The 18,137-nt window shown below is 43.7% G+C and overlaps 1 protein-coding gene across 10 annotated transcripts in view; it reads right to left on the bottom strand.

Moving 5' to 3' along the window:
- The window catches only part of Raly (RALY heterogeneous nuclear ribonucleoprotein), a 64,544-nt gene extending 47,393 nt beyond the window's left edge, over positions 1–17,151 (bottom strand). Inside the window, exons 1-3 of one of the 10 annotated variants that reach the window (XM_063283369.1) lie at positions 16,660–16,909; positions 9,333–9,396; positions 8,181–8,217 (exon numbers count right to left, since the gene is read on the bottom strand). The gene's annotated coding sequence lies outside the window, so the exon portion shown is untranslated. Of the gene's footprint in view, positions 1–8,180; positions 8,218–9,332; positions 9,397–15,776; positions 16,310–16,659 lie in introns of those variants that run through there. The other 9 variants (XM_063283370.1, XM_008762314.2, XM_063283371.1 and 6 more) reach the window with 9 other exon arrangements.
- Between the last annotated feature and the right edge of the window lie 986 nt (positions 17,152–18,137).

The raw sequence follows: 18,137 nt of genomic DNA, 5'->3' as shown, positions 1-18,137 counted from the left end.
AATACATCAAATATAGTGCTATCTAAGCCCTGTATCTTCTCAATGGAGTCAATTCTTCTTGTCTCCTGAGGTTTAAGCTCTACCCTCATCATCTACCATATTCTTTCCCTGTACATTACTCCAATCACAACTGTCATCACCTAATAGCTCCTAACTTTGGCCAAACTATTTCCTAATACCTAGGGTGCTTTTCTCCATTCCTCTGCTATTTCCTATTCATGAACAAATGAAAAAGGCTGTGGCAAATCTTTGTGGGTTATCAGTGGAAAATTAACTCAATCCACATATCGAGTGTTACAATCAACTCTTCACAAGCCGACCTGTCTTAAGTCAATAGGCGCTCTTGAACTAGAACCTGTATCTGGAATATCAATGTACCTCATTTCAGTACCTCGTGTATTACGGTACTCACGCTTTCGAACACTGAGTATGGTTTGTTCTGCCCTGCCCTGTTTTCCATATACCAGCAGCTGTTCTTTACCTATCACTGCCCTCATCACAATTCTGTGGGTCTCGGGAACAGGGACTGTGTCGTACTCAACTATAGCTCTATTGGTATAAAACAGCAGCCAGTGTCTAATGACTGTAACAAGCTTCTCTGATCTAAGCAGAATTCCTGACTCAGTAGTATCAACTGTTTCTTTAGTTGGCTTCATAGGCTTAGACCTCATCCCCACCCTAAGATCTTTTCTGAGGCTGGCCAGATTAACTAATTAAGACTATGCACCCTTCAATATTATACAAAGTTACAGAAATTGGAGATATGTGAAGACAATTCTGTTTTCCGACTTTCTTGTTCCTAACCTCAAATTATGAACGTTTTGTTTGTTCTGAAACAAGACTTGATTAGCTTTGGATTCCTGATGATCTTGCCCTCAATCAGCTTCCTGAGTTTAAGGTTTACAAGCTCACCACCACAGCATCCATAATACTAGCCATAATCTTACCCTACAGAAAGATCTAACCCTAGATCAACAGCCTTCTAACAAGTGCCATTTCCTTGGTCTTCAAAGCAGAGAATTTCACTCAAAAGCTTAAGTCCAATTCCTACTTAAGAAAAAAGAATCAGATAGACATTTTAACAATCATCTTGATTACCATCTCACCGCACACACCCAGAGGTTGTATCCAGGGTAAGCCTGCAGCCCACTACTACACCTACCCTAGCTTGGTAAACTGTGGACCAAAGATTAAGCTAGTGATGAGAAAAGTAAAAGAATTTTTCCAAGCCCAGAAAGAACAACATTTCATCTGGGTTAGTAAGCCTGCCACAGGCCTTCGGTTCTTACTGTATCTGCCATTTCAGGATTACAGCTGTCAAGTTTTAATTAGGGTAATTAGAGTTAAAAATGTAATTTCATTTCAGAGGTATTTTGAACAGATTCCATTAATTTCTTTTTTAAAAAGCACAGAGAGGAGGGGCAGACTATATGGAATGAACGGAATTCTGCCAGAAAAACCAATCAATTTGCCCAGGCCTAAATTTTCAAATCACTGCCAAGAACTCAGCACCTCTGGCAAGCTTGGCCCAAAAGACTGCTGGTTTTTCAGCTTTCCTTCCTCCTTCCCTCTACAGAATTCTACAGACTTCAATTGGTACTTGCTGCAAACCTGACTGTTCCTCCACCAGTATAGCCTTACATCACTGTCATCCAATAGCCACAACGGCAATGTGACAAAGGTTAAGGGCTCGATCAGATTTGCTCCATTGTCCACTCCTTCCTTCACCCTGGGTTCTTGGACATATCTTTATGCTTTTGTTTGGGCTGGTCCCTTCATCTGGGGTGCCTTTCCCTACTTTAACTCTTATTTTCCCTTCCAATCACAGGTAAAGCCTATAGTGCACACCTTTAATACCAGCATTCTGGAAGCAGAGGCAAGCAGATCTCTGTGAGTTCAATGCCAGCCTGGTCTACAAAGAGTCCCAAAAAAGAAAAAAATGAGAAAGAAAAAAAAACCAAAGATAAAAGCCAAGTATGGTGGCATAGCCTTGAAATCCCATGATTCAGGAAGTATAGCAAGAGGATTAAGAGTCTGAGGTCAGCCATGAAATGAGCCAACCTCAAAAATAAATAAATAAATAAATAAATAAATAAATAAATAAATAAATAAATAATTTTTTAAAAGTACGCACAATCTACTATGGTTAGTATCTTCCCCTGAATGATGGTAGATTATGAAATTATCTAGGATTCCTTAGTACTATCAACAGTCCAAATATACAGGCAACACTCTTCAAATATTTGTTGAATGACCAGTAAAATAGGAGGGTTTGGGTCTGACATAACACAGGCAGCTAAACATGTTAAGCCTTCAAGTTCTCAATGTCTAGAAATAGAGGAGAGTCCTATTCTCCTCCAACAGGCCATCACTCTGAAAGCCTGACCATAGATCCCAAAAGATGACTTCACTTCCATTAGAGCCTGCTCATTCCTTAGAGACCTTAAAAAGGAGATGAGAAAGCAAAAACAAGCAGAGCTCCTCCTTAATAACTATCTTACTACTGGTTTTAAAATAAATTTCCTCCAATATTTGAAGGGCAGCAAGGAGAGGACCCGATCTTCAATTGCGTATACATAAGGGTAAAAGGTGGACCCAGGTACAAAATGATTCAGCAGCTGGAATTATAATTGTGTCTCAAATGTTACTGGGCATCACCACAGAGAATATGCTGTCACAATGAGCAGTCAAGGCCTTTTGCTTTGACTTCTCACCTTGACTTCTCTCAGCTTCCATTTTTCCTTTTCTAACTACTCTAATAAATTGGAAGAAAGAAACTTGCAAAAGAGCTTACCCACTATTTAACATTTAATAAGTATTAAATGTGACTTGCCTGAAACTAGGTTCTAGATAAGTTTATGAAGTGAGGAAAACAGAACCCATGAGGATACAAGTTCACCAACCTTTTTTTACAATGTATTCAGAGCAATGCTGTCTGCTACTGTCCCACAAAAGGAATACCTACACTTTCAGAACTATGGTGCTAACAAGTATAACCAGATACACTTCCTGGTAATCAGAGTCTCCCGAGGTCTGGCTACAAGCCCATATAGATCAATTTCTAATTAGGAACCACTGCAATACTTCTGACAGGTCAGGCTTTAGACAGCCTCTGTCAGCCTCTGGCCAAATGTCCTGAAATGCCCTGCCTGTAGGACACTCTTGTGAGGTAAAATTCCAAACTACTCTAGAGAGATAGAAAAAAATCCAAACTAAACTCCTCATAAAGGAGTCAGATGTGGTGGCACATACATTTAATCCCAGCACTTGGGAAGCAGAGACGCATGAGTTTAATGCTGCCCTGATCTACACAGTGCAGTGGTTCTCAACATTCCTAATGCTGTGACTCTTTAATACAGTTCCTATGGTTGCAGTGACCTCTAACCATAAAATTATGTGTAATGCTTCATAACTGTAGTTTTGCTAACGTTATGAATTGTGATGGAAATATCTGAAGTGCAGGATCTCTGATAGGCGACCCTGGTCCACTGGTCTAATCTAGCCTTCTCCTCTACTCTAGTTCCAAAAGGTCTGTCACAGATGGGTCAAACAACCAACAATCCGTTTACTAATCTGTCAGCAGGCACTTCTTTTAAAAAACAGTTTTTAAAATTAAAATGTCTGCTAGACCCAGGCCAGTCATGACTCAAAACAAGACCCTGTCTCAGGGAGAAATTTTTTTAAATTTTGAAAAGTCTGCTAGGAAGACAGACAAGCTCAAGGAACAGAACCTTGGGGTAAGGAGCATATGGTAGATGCTATGGCATTAAGTGTGTGGGATTTTTGGCTATAAGTGTCCGTGACTGCAGAGTGGAGGATAACCTTCAAGAATAGGGTAATCTCTCCTAAACTATCAAGTCTCTTAGCTTCATTCTTTCTGGAATAGAAGTCACTCAAAATTTTTAAAAAATCTTACTTGGCTTTTTCAGCCTCAACTCCCTGTAAGAAATGGCATGCTGACAGTATAAACACTCTTCTTAGAAGCCCTGACTAGGCTTAACAAAAACCAAATAGAACTAAAACTCTGTGACTGACACCTGTCCCAGTTCAACTCAATGAGAACCACATAAATCTACATAAGCCTACTTCCTGGCTTTTGTTCTACCTTTTCTATAAATTTTAACACTTCTATGGGGAAAACAGAGACATACTTTTGAGTATGGCTTTATCTCCAGTTTGGGGCCAAAACCATAAATAAGCTTTTCTTTTATATATTTGTATCATTTTTCTCTTTATAAGGGCAAGTGGCCAAACCCAGAGCCAGCCTCTGGATAAGGGCTCCAGTAACAGCCTCCATTTCTGGCCCCATTACCTATTTAGCCATGTCATTCCCAGACAATGTAGTATTTCATAGGTCACTAACATGTATCTCCAATCCACACAACTCTGGCTAAAAAAATATCCCAGGTTAGTTGCCAACATTCAAAATTAGGTCACGCTTTTAAAAACTTTAGATTTCCAGGCAGTGTGGTGCAACGCCTCTAATCTCAGCACTCAGGAAGCAGAGGCTGGTGGTGGATCTCTGAGTTCAAAGCTAGAGCTGTCTTTTAAATTTTAAGAGACAACTAATAGACTATCTTTTTTTTTTTCTTTTTCTTTTTTTCAGAGCTGGGGACTGAACCCAGGGCCTTGTGCTTGCTAGGCAAGCGCTCTACCACTGAGCTAAATCCCCAACCCCCTAATAGACTATCTTAAAAAAAATCGTTTCCTACTGTTCTAATAGTTGTCAAGATCTAATAACATTAGATCCACTGGAAGGCCAAAAGGCTTTTTATGATCTATTCTTTCAATCTACTGGAAGGTCAAAAGGCTTTCTATGATCATTTCATTCTTTGATGTCTTCTCATTTAACTTAAAACAAAACAAAACACTGCATAAGTTTCTTGGGCTGGTGTCTGCTGCCAAGCCTCCCTGTACACAGTAGAAGAAACTGTTTCCACAGGCACCTATGGCATGCTTGCTCCACCAAATATACAAGTGTACATACACACAATTTTTAAAAATGCATGCCAATTTATTAAACCTTCCATACAACTTAGAAATGGGGTGGGGGTGGGGGTGGGGGTTGGTTTAGTGGTAAAGTACTTGCCTAGCTCAATCAGGCCTTAATTTGGATCCTCAGCAACACACACAAATCCCTTTCTGTGTAATTTAATATTAAGAGCAAACTCTGGCTGGGCATGGTAGCACATGCCTTTAATCCCAACACCCAAGAGGCAGAGACAAGTGGATCTCTGTGAGTTCAAGGCCAACCTGATCAATACAGTAAGTTAAGGACAGCCAGAACTATTTAGAGAGGCTGTTTCAATAAAATATTCACCACACACAAGCATGTGCCTGGATCTGAGAAACTAGCATCCCAAGAGCTTAGTTTGAACACCTTCTGAGTTACCCCTACTGGCATCCTGTCAGGTACTCCACATCCTACAATAACCATGCTACAGTAACTCCCAGAGGCCTCTTGCTCAGAAGACGCTTACTTTTCACACACACAGGAGCAGGTACTAATTGCAGCTCCAAGAGGAAGAATCAAGTACTAACTCCTACGTAAAACAGGTTTTATTTTAATCAGAAGTCATGGCATCAGACCCACTTCCCTCATTATGCACAGCCAGTTTACAAATATTAGGAGTATCAAATAATGTCAACTTAAACAAAAACAAAGTCTACTAAGTTTGCCCCTTTTTGTTAAGTCCTACAATAGGCCAGGACAGACTGATGAGCCAATGGAAGTAGGCATGGAAGGTTCCTAGTAAAATAAAGAGACCTCATTTACAAAAGCTCAGGAGATTTAATAGCACTATAGCTAGCTAAAGTCTATTCAGTGTTACAAGTTCAGCCAGATACACCTAAAATTCTAGCACTTAGTAGGAAGAGGCAGGAAAGGCCAAAAGTTCAGGGTTACCCTTGGCTACAAAGCAAATTCAACAGGTGGTAGCAAAACGAATCCATCAAGTTTCCAAGATAAAGGTGGAAGGAAAAAACAAAACAAAAAAAAGCAACTGGTTCTCACCTTGGCACCAAAGAGACCAAAGTTAATAGTGTGGCTCTCACAAACTTGAGGACAAATATGTTGTTGTCTAAGGGAGCTTACCCATATGGAAGCAATAATTGGGGACATGAAGATAACTGAAGGCTGTAAACACAAGGATTCTTCCTTCCATGCTGCAGAAGACTTCCCAAAGAACAGTCAGTCACAGGGTCCCAAAAAGCCAAGTGAAAATGTCCACAGGCAAGGCAATGAAGAGTCACAAGACAGGGAGGGAGCCCTGGTGGAGAGGATTCCAGGTCGAACCCTTCTGAAGAATAGCCAGGGCCTAGTCTCACTCCTGTAACTGGTTTAGGGTTGGGGAGCCATGAGGAAATGGGAGCAGGGGGCAGGCCTGGAGCAAGAGTGGGTCAAGGAGTGTCCAGGCCCTGGAAATCTTGTCCTGAGATTGGTAGGCATACAATCGCTCTCTCCACCTGCTCTGGGCCTGTATGTCCTGGCGCACACTCTCCTGTGCCCCAACATTTGGCCACAGAGGAGGTCATATAGCCCGGTAGCCAGATGAAACTTCCTCTCCCCTTATAAGGTCATGTCCAGCAGCACCTGGAATTCCTCCTTATGCAAATGAGGCATCCCCAGCACCCTGGCCCAGGATGTATATTCATCCTGTTAGCCAATAAACTGATTAGACAGTTCTCAAATACAAATGGCCAATAAATATCTGAAAAAGTTGTAACTATTCTTAGCCATCAGAGAAACAAATGCTAAGGAGGAACCCCCCTTCTGGTGAGACTGTAACCTGGTGCAGCCACTATACTAACTAAAGTGTGGCGGTTCCAAGAAAGAATGAAAAGCCCAAAATAGAACTACCATGTGGCCTATATACTGGATGTACACCCAAAGGACTCTAAGTCACATACTACAAAGATACTTGAACATCCACGTTTATTGCTGCACTACTAAAAATAGCCAGGAAGTGAAACCAGCCCAGCCACTCACAGGTGAATGTGTAGGCAAAAGCATGGCATCTGCAGTAAACTGGCTACAACTGAAGATCATGTTTGGAGAAATAAGCAAGACTCAAATAACCACCTTTTATCTTGTAGGGGTGTGTGTGTGTGTGTGTGTGTGTGTGTGTGTGTGTGTGTGTGTGTGTGAGAGAGAGAGAGAGAGAGAGAGAGAGAGAGAGAGAGAGAGAGAGAGATCTTACTAGAAGGGACTGGAGAAGGAAAGGAGAGGAAAGGGATGGGGAGAAATGGAGACGTTAGGGGAAGGATGGGACCAATAAAAGAGGGTGAGGAGCTTAAGGAAGAGCAGTAGGGAAGTGGGATAAAAACAAATTACAGGGGGTTGGGGATTTAGCTCAATGGTAGAGCGCTTGCCTAGGAAGCGCAAGGCCCTGGGTTCGGTCCCCAGCTCCGAAAAAAAGAACCAAAAAAAGAACCAAAAAAAAAAAAAAAAAAAAAATTACAGTATATGTATGAAAGTGAATTAATGAAACCTATTACTTTGTACACTAACCAAAAATAAATCTGTTCACATCTGTCACTCTAATAACACACACCGGAGTTATCTCAGAATCTAACTCAAAAAAAAAAAAAAAAAAAAAAAAAAAAACAACAAAGACAACATGTCGTCAGGGTCTAATACCTAGGCTGCCAGTTTTTGATCTCTGATCTAGAGATTAAAATACTCTGAAGAGGGGGCTGGAGAGATGGCTCAGCGGTTAAGAGCACCCGACTGCTCTTCCAGAGGTCCTGAGTTCAATTCCCAGCAACCACATGGTGGCTCACAACCATCTGTAAAGAGATTCGATGCCCTCTTCTGGTGTGTCTGAAGACAGCTACAGTGTACTTATATATAATAAATGAATAAATCTTAAAAAAAAAATAAATAAAATAAAATACTCTGAAGAGATCCAGAACAGAAAGTACTTGGTTGCCCCCAGGGTTAAAGGAACTGTTTTCTCTCAAAAGGGCTGCATCTCCGAAGTTCACAACTAAATTTTTCTTTCCTTTTCTAAAGAGCAAAACTACCTTTGTTAGATAACACTGGAGTGAACAACCCCACATAAATGTTCGCTACCCATGAAGCAAGATAGTACTCCATTATTCAACTGCCTCTGGATCCTTTAAATATTTCTACAAAAGCAAAAACTCCTCTATCAAAGATGAAAAAAAAAATCACTTACCCATGAAATAGTAACTGAATCCCAGGAAGATTTATTGCTAGAAAAACATTTGGTTTTTATTTAAGAAGTCTCCCAACTGTATTTATGATCACAGAACACACACCACCACCACCACCACCACCACCACCACCACCACCACCACCACCACCACCACCACCACCACCACCACCACCATCATCATCACGACCACTACCGGCTTACAGGACTCAACACAATCTACCTTAGGGCTGAGGCAGAACTAAAATGATGTTTCGGGTTTAGTGCATAACTTATCACCTCTCTAAGCACAGATGTGTGGTACTGAGTATGGCCTCATTACAAAATGGGCACAATTCACTGCAGCTATTAATATGAAGACAGGTTCAGAACCCAGGCCAGATTATTTTAAACATTCAAATTGACCAGAAGCCTAATACTCCTCTGGTAAATGTATCTAGTAGAAACTCCAATATCCCTTGACTCTTAACAAATGTCCTGCAAACACAGAATAAAAGAGCTGAGTACTATTTAACATTAGGGAGCAGCCACAGACATCTTTTTTCCTCAGCCAGGTAATTTAAGGTACATTTTCTAATATTTACTCATAGAACAAAGAAAAAAGATTCTAAGACATGATCTATGATCATGGCAGCCTTCAAAGTGCTTTAGTAAAAAACAGCCAGCAAGGTTCCGCTGGCAGGATAAAAGCCAACAAGAAATGGTCATTTTTCCCTGAGCAAATACACAAGCAATAGGGTGAACTGAGAGTCAGTCTTGGTTGTTTCCTTTCTCTTCCACTTTAAGAAAACACAAACTCTCTACATACATGGGAAGAAAAACCTTAATAAAAGAGTAGTTCCACAGACTGACCTACAGGCAATGATTGATGTAGGAGGGCGCGGCTCACTGGGGGGGTGATGTCACCCCTGTGCAGGTGCTCCTGGATAGAGAGGTAAGAAAACAGGCCTGGTTTCTGGAGATGGTACTGGAGAGATGGCTCCGAGGTTAAGAGCCTGTTATTCCAAAGTTCAATTCCCAGCAACCATATGGTGGCTCACAACCATCTGTAATGGAATCTGGTGCCCTCTTCTGGTGTGTCTGAAGACAGTGACAGTTTACTCACATACATAAAATAAATCTTAAAAAAAAAAAAAAAAAAAAAAAAGCACTTACTTGTAACTCTTGCAGACATCTGGGCTGTTCCAGCACCCACATGGTGGTCCACAACCATCTGTAACTACAGATATCCAGGGGCTTCTTCACTTTCTTCTGGCCTCCATGCGCACACACAGTGCATATATATATGTGTGTGTATGTATGTATATATACATACATGTGTGTACATGTGTGTATATGTATATATGTGTGTATGTATGTATATGTGTACACACACACACACACACACACACACATACACATCAAGTAAAATAATTCAATATGAACCTTATTTCTCCTTATTCTTAAACAAAACTAGACAACACCAAGTCTTTCTGGAAGTCAGCCTAAGAAGTGATACTAGAATTACTGAAGGTGCTAGGCAGATGTCTGGACCCTCAACAGGGTCAGTGTTCTCCCTATCCTAATGTTCTAGACTACATAAGATATGGACACACTGGATATTAAGGATAAACAACTGGCTGGATAATAGGCGGCAGAAAAATAGGAGAAGGGAAAATAACAAAAACAAATCAATACACCAGAAGTCAGAGAATCAAAACTTCTTTATCTAGTGACATTATCCATCAATTATGCCATTTCCCATCTCTGAACTTACACCTTGGGTGTCTGGGTCAGAGAAGCAAAGGGAAGAATGGGATACAAATTGTCACTGTTGTTTTCATTTTATTTAGAGAGTATTTGTCTAATGTTCTCACCATAATGTCCATGTGGAGGTCAAAGGACAACTTGCAGGAGTTGGGTCTTCCACATGTGGCTCCCAGGAATCAAACTCTGGTCGTCAGGCTTAGCAGCAAATTAATTTCATTATCCAATGTGCCATCTCATCTAACCATCCTGACTTGTTTTACTTACCCTCTCAGAATTGAAAAATAATTGCAGATAGGAATCATGTCTTGCTTGATTTTTCTGTTCTCTACTAGGAGAACACATAGTAGATACACGAAATTGCTGCAAGACTGGATGAGCTTAGGAATACAAGATAAGCTGTTGGGATTTCCAAACATAATCGTATTACGTCACCGAGACAGCACAGTAACCCTATTTAGCACCCTAACTATAGAAAGGGCTATTTTAATTGGTGTGAAAGGCAATTGAAGGAGAGACTTTAGGGTTTTAAGAAAAATTAAGCTTATGTTCCACTGATTCATGCACGGCCCTCATTATTATATTGACAGCACCATTCCTTAGGTAGCTTACAGACTCTAGAAGAACCAAGTCCAAAAGCCTGAAAATAGTCTGTGGGAACAAGCAACATGTGACTTCTCAGTCAGTATAGCATCATCAGGCGTAGCACAAAGAAAATCTAGACCTACAAAAAGATTAATTACAGAAATGACCGTTTTAAATTCTACTGCTGGGATTGGCTTTCACTGGCACAGAGAATTTCAAATCAAACTACACAAACAGATCAAGAGAAACCATGCAAACATCACCTTTAACTAAGCTTACTAAAATCTTTAATAAACAGGAAACAGCTAAACACCAGATAAATGCCTCCTGAATGAAGAAAACCTGGTCAAAAACAGTAAGCTGCTAAATTTGGCTTTTAAAAAGAGTATATTTATTTGGAGTAAAGCAATCATTTTTGTCTTGACAAACTGAACTATTCATTTGGATGCCACTTCAAGGGTCTGGTGTCCGCAGTAGGGATACCTATCTCATACGGCTAAAACTGTAAAAAAGCCTGCTTGAGAGCCAGGTACACACGCTAATCCTAGCATGTTGGAGGCTGAGGCAGGTTGATCTCTGTGAGTTCAAGACCAGCTTGCTCTGCCTAGTGAGTTAATTCCAGGACAGCCAGAGCTACAGGGACCCTGACTCAACCAAACATGTTCTGTGGCGATTATTTTTCTATTGTTGTGCTATATTTAAGTGTTTATACTTTCCTTTTATTATGGAAATTTCAGACAGTTCTCCACATATTTAAATGTAATGTTCTACACAGTATTAGGCTCTCAAGTTTACCCCCATAGGACTTCAGCTCTAAGATTATAATGGAATTCAGCAGACAATTTGGTAAGTTAATCTTTTAATTTTTCAGCTATCTCTCCACTCTAAAAAGCAATATCCATCTTGTTTCTATAGTAAAAGATATAGTTGATGATACCAGAATTTAACCTATTTTAGGTAAATTTCTCCTTCCAGAGACAAATTCCTAAACCACTTCCATAGAGTGATTGCAAAGAAGAGATTCCTAAAAGACCTCAAATGCATCATACTTTATACACATACAATAATGAATAATAAAAAGATTATCTAGGGGCTGGAGAGACGGCTCAATGGTTAGGAGCACTGTCTGCTCTTCCAGAGGTCCTGAGTTCAATTCCCAGCAGCCACATGGTGGCTCACAACCATCTGTAATGAGATCTGATGCCTTTTTCAGATGTGTCTGAAGACAGTGACAGTATACTCAGTAGACATGGTAAGAGGACTTAGAGATTTGCACTTTCATCAACTCTCAACATTCCCAATACACATGGCCCTCTAGGAAACCTACGTATTCAGTCACAACCCTGACTCCTTACCCGTCCAGAGCAGGACACAATAGACAGCTCAAAGTTCTCTTCTAGAGATTGAGAACTAGAAAATCGGACCACATCTCATTTTCCCTTTTTCCTCCCAAGAGGTATAGTACATGTATTACTATAAGGCAGTTATGAGCTGACAGGAAACGTAACAGGGAAGAATGGTGCCATGGAAACAGTAAGACGAGGGGCCTCTAATCTTGTTCTGTCACTACTGCCTATCTATCTAATCTTTAGGCCTTTATAATTTCAGAGACCTCCGAGATTACTTTATGAGGAAAACAGGATCGGTGAACCGGAGACTCATTCAAGTCAACACACTTAGAAGCAACAGACCAGATCAGACAATCCTCAGGCTACTCAGTAACTTCCAGCTTAGGACTCCCTCTGTCCTAACTATGTGTAAGCTGCATCCTGAACACAGATCTCAAATTTTCCTTTCCCACCTAAGAAAAGCAAGCTGGCATCACTGCTGTCGTTTTTTCCCCTTAACATGAAGCTAAAAACTGAGTACCTGTTGTTACTGGCACTCACGTGAAAGCCCTTTTGTTATCTACTTCCTATCCAACCCCTAATACTGTGTAAGCTGTCTGGGAGATATCTTAAGAGATAGTATCTAAATTATCTAGTCACGGAATATCACTACTAGAACTTAGTTATCCAGATAAACAAACATTTGCCACCTGATAAATTCTGGACAACCGGTCTCCAGACCCCTCTCCTAATTTAAAAAGTCCCTGATACAGTCCCACCCTGTCCCATGCTGCTTAATCTCACCATCCTCTCCCTCCTCTCCCCCACTTCGCTGCCACACCAAAAGTCATTGGAATCTGGGGCTCTTCTAGAACCAGAGTTCCTTGAGCTCTTTTACTTACTTTTGTTTTTCTGGTGCCTAGCTTAGGTAACAATACTTATAGAGCAGCACAGAGTGTTACAAGATGCTGCCTAGAGAAAATATGATTTTCCTAGCTTAACAAAAGCAGTCTTTGCAGTTGTACAGAATCTAGATGCCTAGGAACTAATATTCCCCTTTTCTAAAACTAGTGTTTGCATCACTCAGTTCAGCCCAGTGGTTCTCAACCTTCCTAACACTGTGACCCTTTAATACAGTTCTTCATATTGTGGTGACCTCCAACCATAAAATTATTTTTGTTGTTAAGAAATATGACATCATCTTTTGGCCTCCTTGGCACTGCACACACAGTGCAAGACATATATGCAGATAAAACACCCATACACATAAAATAAAAATGTAAACCTCTATTCAGAACTGGGGACCTAGCTCAATGCTTGAGGGCTTATCTCCCATGCATGAACTCCAGATTCATTCTCAAACACCACAGAAGAAAAAAATGGCACTTTATCAGACATACTATTCAACATACTCTGACTTTAGAATCCAGGCAAAGTCAGTTTTGTTTGTTGTCCTGTTCCTCACCTCTGCCATACTACCCATTCCAAAGCCACATTACCATCAGAAGAAAGTTCCAGCCACTTTCATAAACATAAAAATCTCAAAAGACACAGAAACAGATGAACCAAAGTGCATTTTGAAAGACTAAATGGAACACCTAACCCCACCCTAACCGCAACAGTGAGGACTCAGAAGAATTTCTAAGACTCTGGACTCCAAATAGTCCCTTTAAGGAAAGAGAAGAGACAGAAAAGGAGAGCTTGTCATTGAGGTAATCCACTTAATCAGATGACAAGTATTGATCCAAGCTGCTGTCACAGTTCTGCTATCCCTGGTTACTACAGCTCCGAATGCCCAAACCCTAATGGCCAAATAAATAAACATGGACAAACAAGGAAGAATATGCAGTAGTTGGGCTCTAATTCAAGGCTAGAAGATCTCACCTAAAAATGCAGGGCTAAGATAACCCATAACTGGCTTCAGCCATCAAGGTTGAGCTACAGTGTGGAGAAGGGGGTTTTTCCAGAGGCACAACCAGGCCTGCATTCCTGCTCTGTGGCTGTCACTCTGCTGCAGGTGACAACTAGTAAATCATTCTGCATTTACTGAACACTGTGAAATGAAGGAAATGCTATCTGTGGCCATCACAAAAGGACAAAGATTGAATTATTTCACTTCACTGTGTAGTCCAATTTATACCAGAACACCGACTGGTGTTTACCAGGAGTCTTTAAGAAGTTAGTGTGGGCTGGAGAGATGGCTCAGTGGTTAAGGGCACCGACTGCTCTTCCCGAGGTCCTGAGTTCAAATCCCAGCAACCACATGGTGGCTCACAACCATCTGTAATGAGATCTGATGCCCTCTTCTGGTGTGTCTGAAGACAGCTACAGTGTACTCATATATATAATAAATAAATAAAATATAAAAAAAAAAAAAGAAGAAGTTAGTGTATGAACAGGAGAGTTTCCGTTGGGAAAAGATAAGGTAATTTGGAGATGTTAGCTGTAGAACAATGTGAATGTACTTAATCCCATACAATAGCACACCGTAAGGCTGTTAAAATGCCTGCGGTTTAAAATGATTCATATCTGACGCCAATTTTTGAAAGCATCTGACATCCAATGTTAATTGTCTGCAGAGTGATTCTAACTTGGGGCCAATTACAAGGCCCTGAGCAAGCCATGTAACCTTTCTGTAAGCCTGTTTCTTCTGTAAAGCAGGGACAATTCCTAGTTCACAGACTGCTCCAAGAGCTGATTGACACATTCCACTAAAAACCTTCAGTCCTATAACTGGTAAAGGTTAGCTATTACTAATTATAACAAGCGTTCTCACAATTTCCTGGTAGTACACATGAGGGAACACTCAAAGGGCCCCAGTAAGTGGCTCAGCTCTTTGTAGAACACCAGCTAAATCTTGTCTCCACTGCCTGACACTACAAAGGCATAAATAAAGCCCTGCAAATGACTTCACACTAGGTTAGAGGTCAGATAATGGTTACAGAAGAGCACCTAACCCACTAGGAGACGAAAATAAAATTGGTAACAAGAAAATGCAAACATCTGGCCCTAAGACATTGAGGCAGAAAAAGCAGCCGAGTCTGCACAGGGTCTTTTGGGATGGCCAATTACCTGAGACTCCTGATCTTGAGGCCTGGAAAGGTAGTTCATATTCAACAAACGCTATGGATGGGAGGCGTGACAACAACAAAGACTGGAGGAGAGGCTACTAGGAATCTAGCAGTCACCCAAGGTAGTCCATTTACTTAGACGACATTCCCCTTTCCAAGGGTCAGTTAAAAGGAAAGGGGTGGTCTATCGCACCATCAACTTCCTATATGCCACCAGCACTACTGTGTGCAGAATCTTAAGGGATGGATGAACACAGTAGACCTACAGGTCCAAGGAACTAATGCAAACCTGTGAACCTCCTTAGGAACCAGATCCCCACAGCCAGTATCAAACTCACTGCAAAAGGAAAAGAGTTGCCAAAGTTAACTTTAGTTCGATGTAATCCCTCTAGGCCTTATTGGAAAACAACGAAAAATAACCCTATTTGAAAGCAGAGAGTTAAAGATGATTTGAGCTACCTACCTCTCTGACTGACCACTAGGATCATAAAGAACATAGTGGGGGCCGGGGGAGAGGGAGACCATGCAATAAACAAGTAAAGTGTGGACTTCAGGGAGGTCTTAGGCTAAACACCTCAGAACTTCATTTATCTGACTTGAGAACTCTGGACCGGTGTAACCACAATACCAGCAAAAAAAAAACAAAAAACAAAAAACAAAAAAAAAACATCCTAACCACTTTCCCTCAGAGTTCTGATGAGCAACAAAAAGGGATTTTATCCACGGCAGATCGGTCAGTCCATGTCTCTAGGTCAATGTCTCAGGGAGGAACCTACGTTTCTTAACTATACGGTGTTAAGACAATCAAATGCCCTCTGCACAAAGAGATGACACATGCTCGTATCAGGAAATAAGTAACGGTTACTAACAGCTTTGTACTTCTACGGCGGTTTCTCGTCTCTGAACCTCGATTTCTGCTCCTGTGAGTAGGGACAACTCTGGAAGACCGGTGTGGACATTAATTAGGCGATACATTCCGAAGTTCCTGGGTCAGTCTCACCAAACGTTACCTGTTGGCATTTAACGCTTCTGCCGTGTACTAACTCCCTCCCTGAATTCCCTAACACCCTGAGAGGCCGCGTCCCTTCTTGACCCCATTTCACCCAGATGAAAACTGAGGCTCGGACTGGAGCGAAGTGGGAGACGCGGCCCCAGTTCGAGGGCTGGTCGTTCCCTTCCGCGCCCCACAAGACAACGAGCGAAGGATAGGCAAGGGTGGCGAGCAAGGCGCTCAGACCCGTGAAGAAAAAGAAAGGACCAGTTTTGCGCGCCTAAGGGAACCCAAAGAGCAGGACCGGGCTGGAAAGCCGGAAGAAACCCGGGGCCCCAACCCAGGCCAGAGCCAGGCCCCAGCCCGCCCGAGGCCTCCCCGGCGCAACCTCCGCTCCCTCCCCTCCTCCCCTCGCCGGTCGGGGCGGGGCGCGAGCACAAAAGACTCCAACTTCCGAGCGGGCACCGGCCCACCCCCAACTCCTGGCCCGGGCCCGTACGGCCGACCAGAGGCGAGCTGCGAATGCCAGAAGGCCAGGGGCGAGCGCGGGTGGCCCGGGGCAGGCGACCTGGGTCGGCGGGCCTGGGAGGGAGCACAGAGGAAGGGGGCCGAGAGTTACTCCGGCTCCCAGGACTCCCGGAACGGCCTTAAAAAAGAGTTTCTAAAAATAGGCAACGGCCCGCCCGAGGAGGTGAGGAAGGAAAAGGCACAAGGAATAGCCCGCCCGTACTCCTCAGGAGCGGCCCGCGGCCCCCACTCACCCGCGCTGAGGTCTGGAGGAAGCCGCGCGGCACGGAAGGCGACGGCGCGTCTGCTCTCGGAAGGCGGGAGGGAACAGGCGGCCCCGGCCGCCACGTGAGGAGCCCGAGCACACGCGCTAAGAGTCGCGACCGCTTCCGCCCCCTCGGCTTCCCTCGGCTCCGCGCCCCGCGCCGCTCGCGCGTCCCGCCGCACTGACAGAGGCCCGAGCCCCGCAGCCCTGAGTCCTTCGCTCGGCCGCCACCACTTGGGCGAGCGCGGGGAGGGAGAGTGCTGGACAGACCTCTGCACTCGGCCTGCCGCCGCCCCGGCTCCGGCCCAGTTCTCGTCCTCGTCGTCCGGGTCGGATCCAGCCACCGGACCACTCAGTCCTCGGCGCCGCCCTGCACGAGCCTGCCTCTCCAGACGCGTGGGCTCCCCGCTCACCCCTCGCGCCGGGCTTTGGAAAGGTCCAGAGCTTCGGCGCGCAGAGGAGGAGGGCGGGTCCGGGGCGGGGCCTGGCGGGAGGAGGGACGGAGGAGGCAGGCGGGGCTGAGGGAAAGGAGTTGGCTTCCACCCGCGGATGCTGAAGGCGGGGCTGAGGGGTCCCGAGGGCTGACGGGCCGGACGATACTAGGGAGGAGCTGCGGACTGAGGGCGGAGCCGAGGGGGGAAGAGCGTGCCCAGGGGAGGAGTCTGAGGGGACGGGCTAGGGCCTACGGAAGCGGAGGCGGTGCTAGGAGAGAGTATACCCGGGTCTGAAGGAGGTGGGCCTGGAAGCACGGCGGGTTGGAGGGAGTCTGAGGTAGACCCTGAGCAGGAGCCGGAAGGAGAAAGATCCTAAAGGAGGAGCGAGGGGGTGGTGCTTGATTGGGCGAGGCCTGGAGATGGGGCCCTTTCTCTTAGCTGGGGGCGGTGCGGCCGGGTCCAGAAGCAATTGGAACCCAGTTATTTCACTTTCTAGGAATGAGAGTGCCACCATTCGCTACAGAGACGCTTCGGTGTCTGGGGTCTGGGTAGCTCAAAAGTGGGGGAAAAAAAGCCTGGTCAAGTAGCTTTTCCCTTATGGCATGAAATGTCTTCTTACTTAATCTGGGTGTTCTCCCTCCTAAATATTTCTCATGTCAGGATCTCCCATTCGAATCAGTGTTTCAGTCCCCCAGGCTCTCCCACTCGCATCCCCACTTTCCCTCCCTAGATCATCGGGGTCTTCTGAGAGCAATGAGGACCATTGCCAGCTATAGTCAGAAATCTCCCAGAAAGCCGGAAACGAATTTATTTGTATTTCCCATTCCCTTCAGACCTGTGATTTCATAACCTTTTGGGAATTAGGACAGAATTTGAGGCAGGGACTCTGTAGCCCAGGTTAGCCTTGTACTTGTTCTGTAGCCGAGAATGATATTGAACTCCAGATCCTCCTTGCCTCTGCCTTCCAACTGCTGGGATGGATCACAGTGAGGCCAGGCCTTTTTCGTTCAGGAATGGTTGTTCAAACAGGTTC

Source organism: Rattus norvegicus, chromosome 3, assembly GCF_036323735.1.
Source record: "Rattus norvegicus strain BN/NHsdMcwi chromosome 3, GRCr8, whole genome shotgun sequence".
NCBI lineage: Eukaryota > Metazoa > Chordata > Mammalia > Rodentia > Muridae > Rattus > Rattus norvegicus.
The sequence above is the reverse complement of the archived record's forward strand: the minus strand, read 5'-3'. Positions and strand labels throughout refer to the sequence as shown.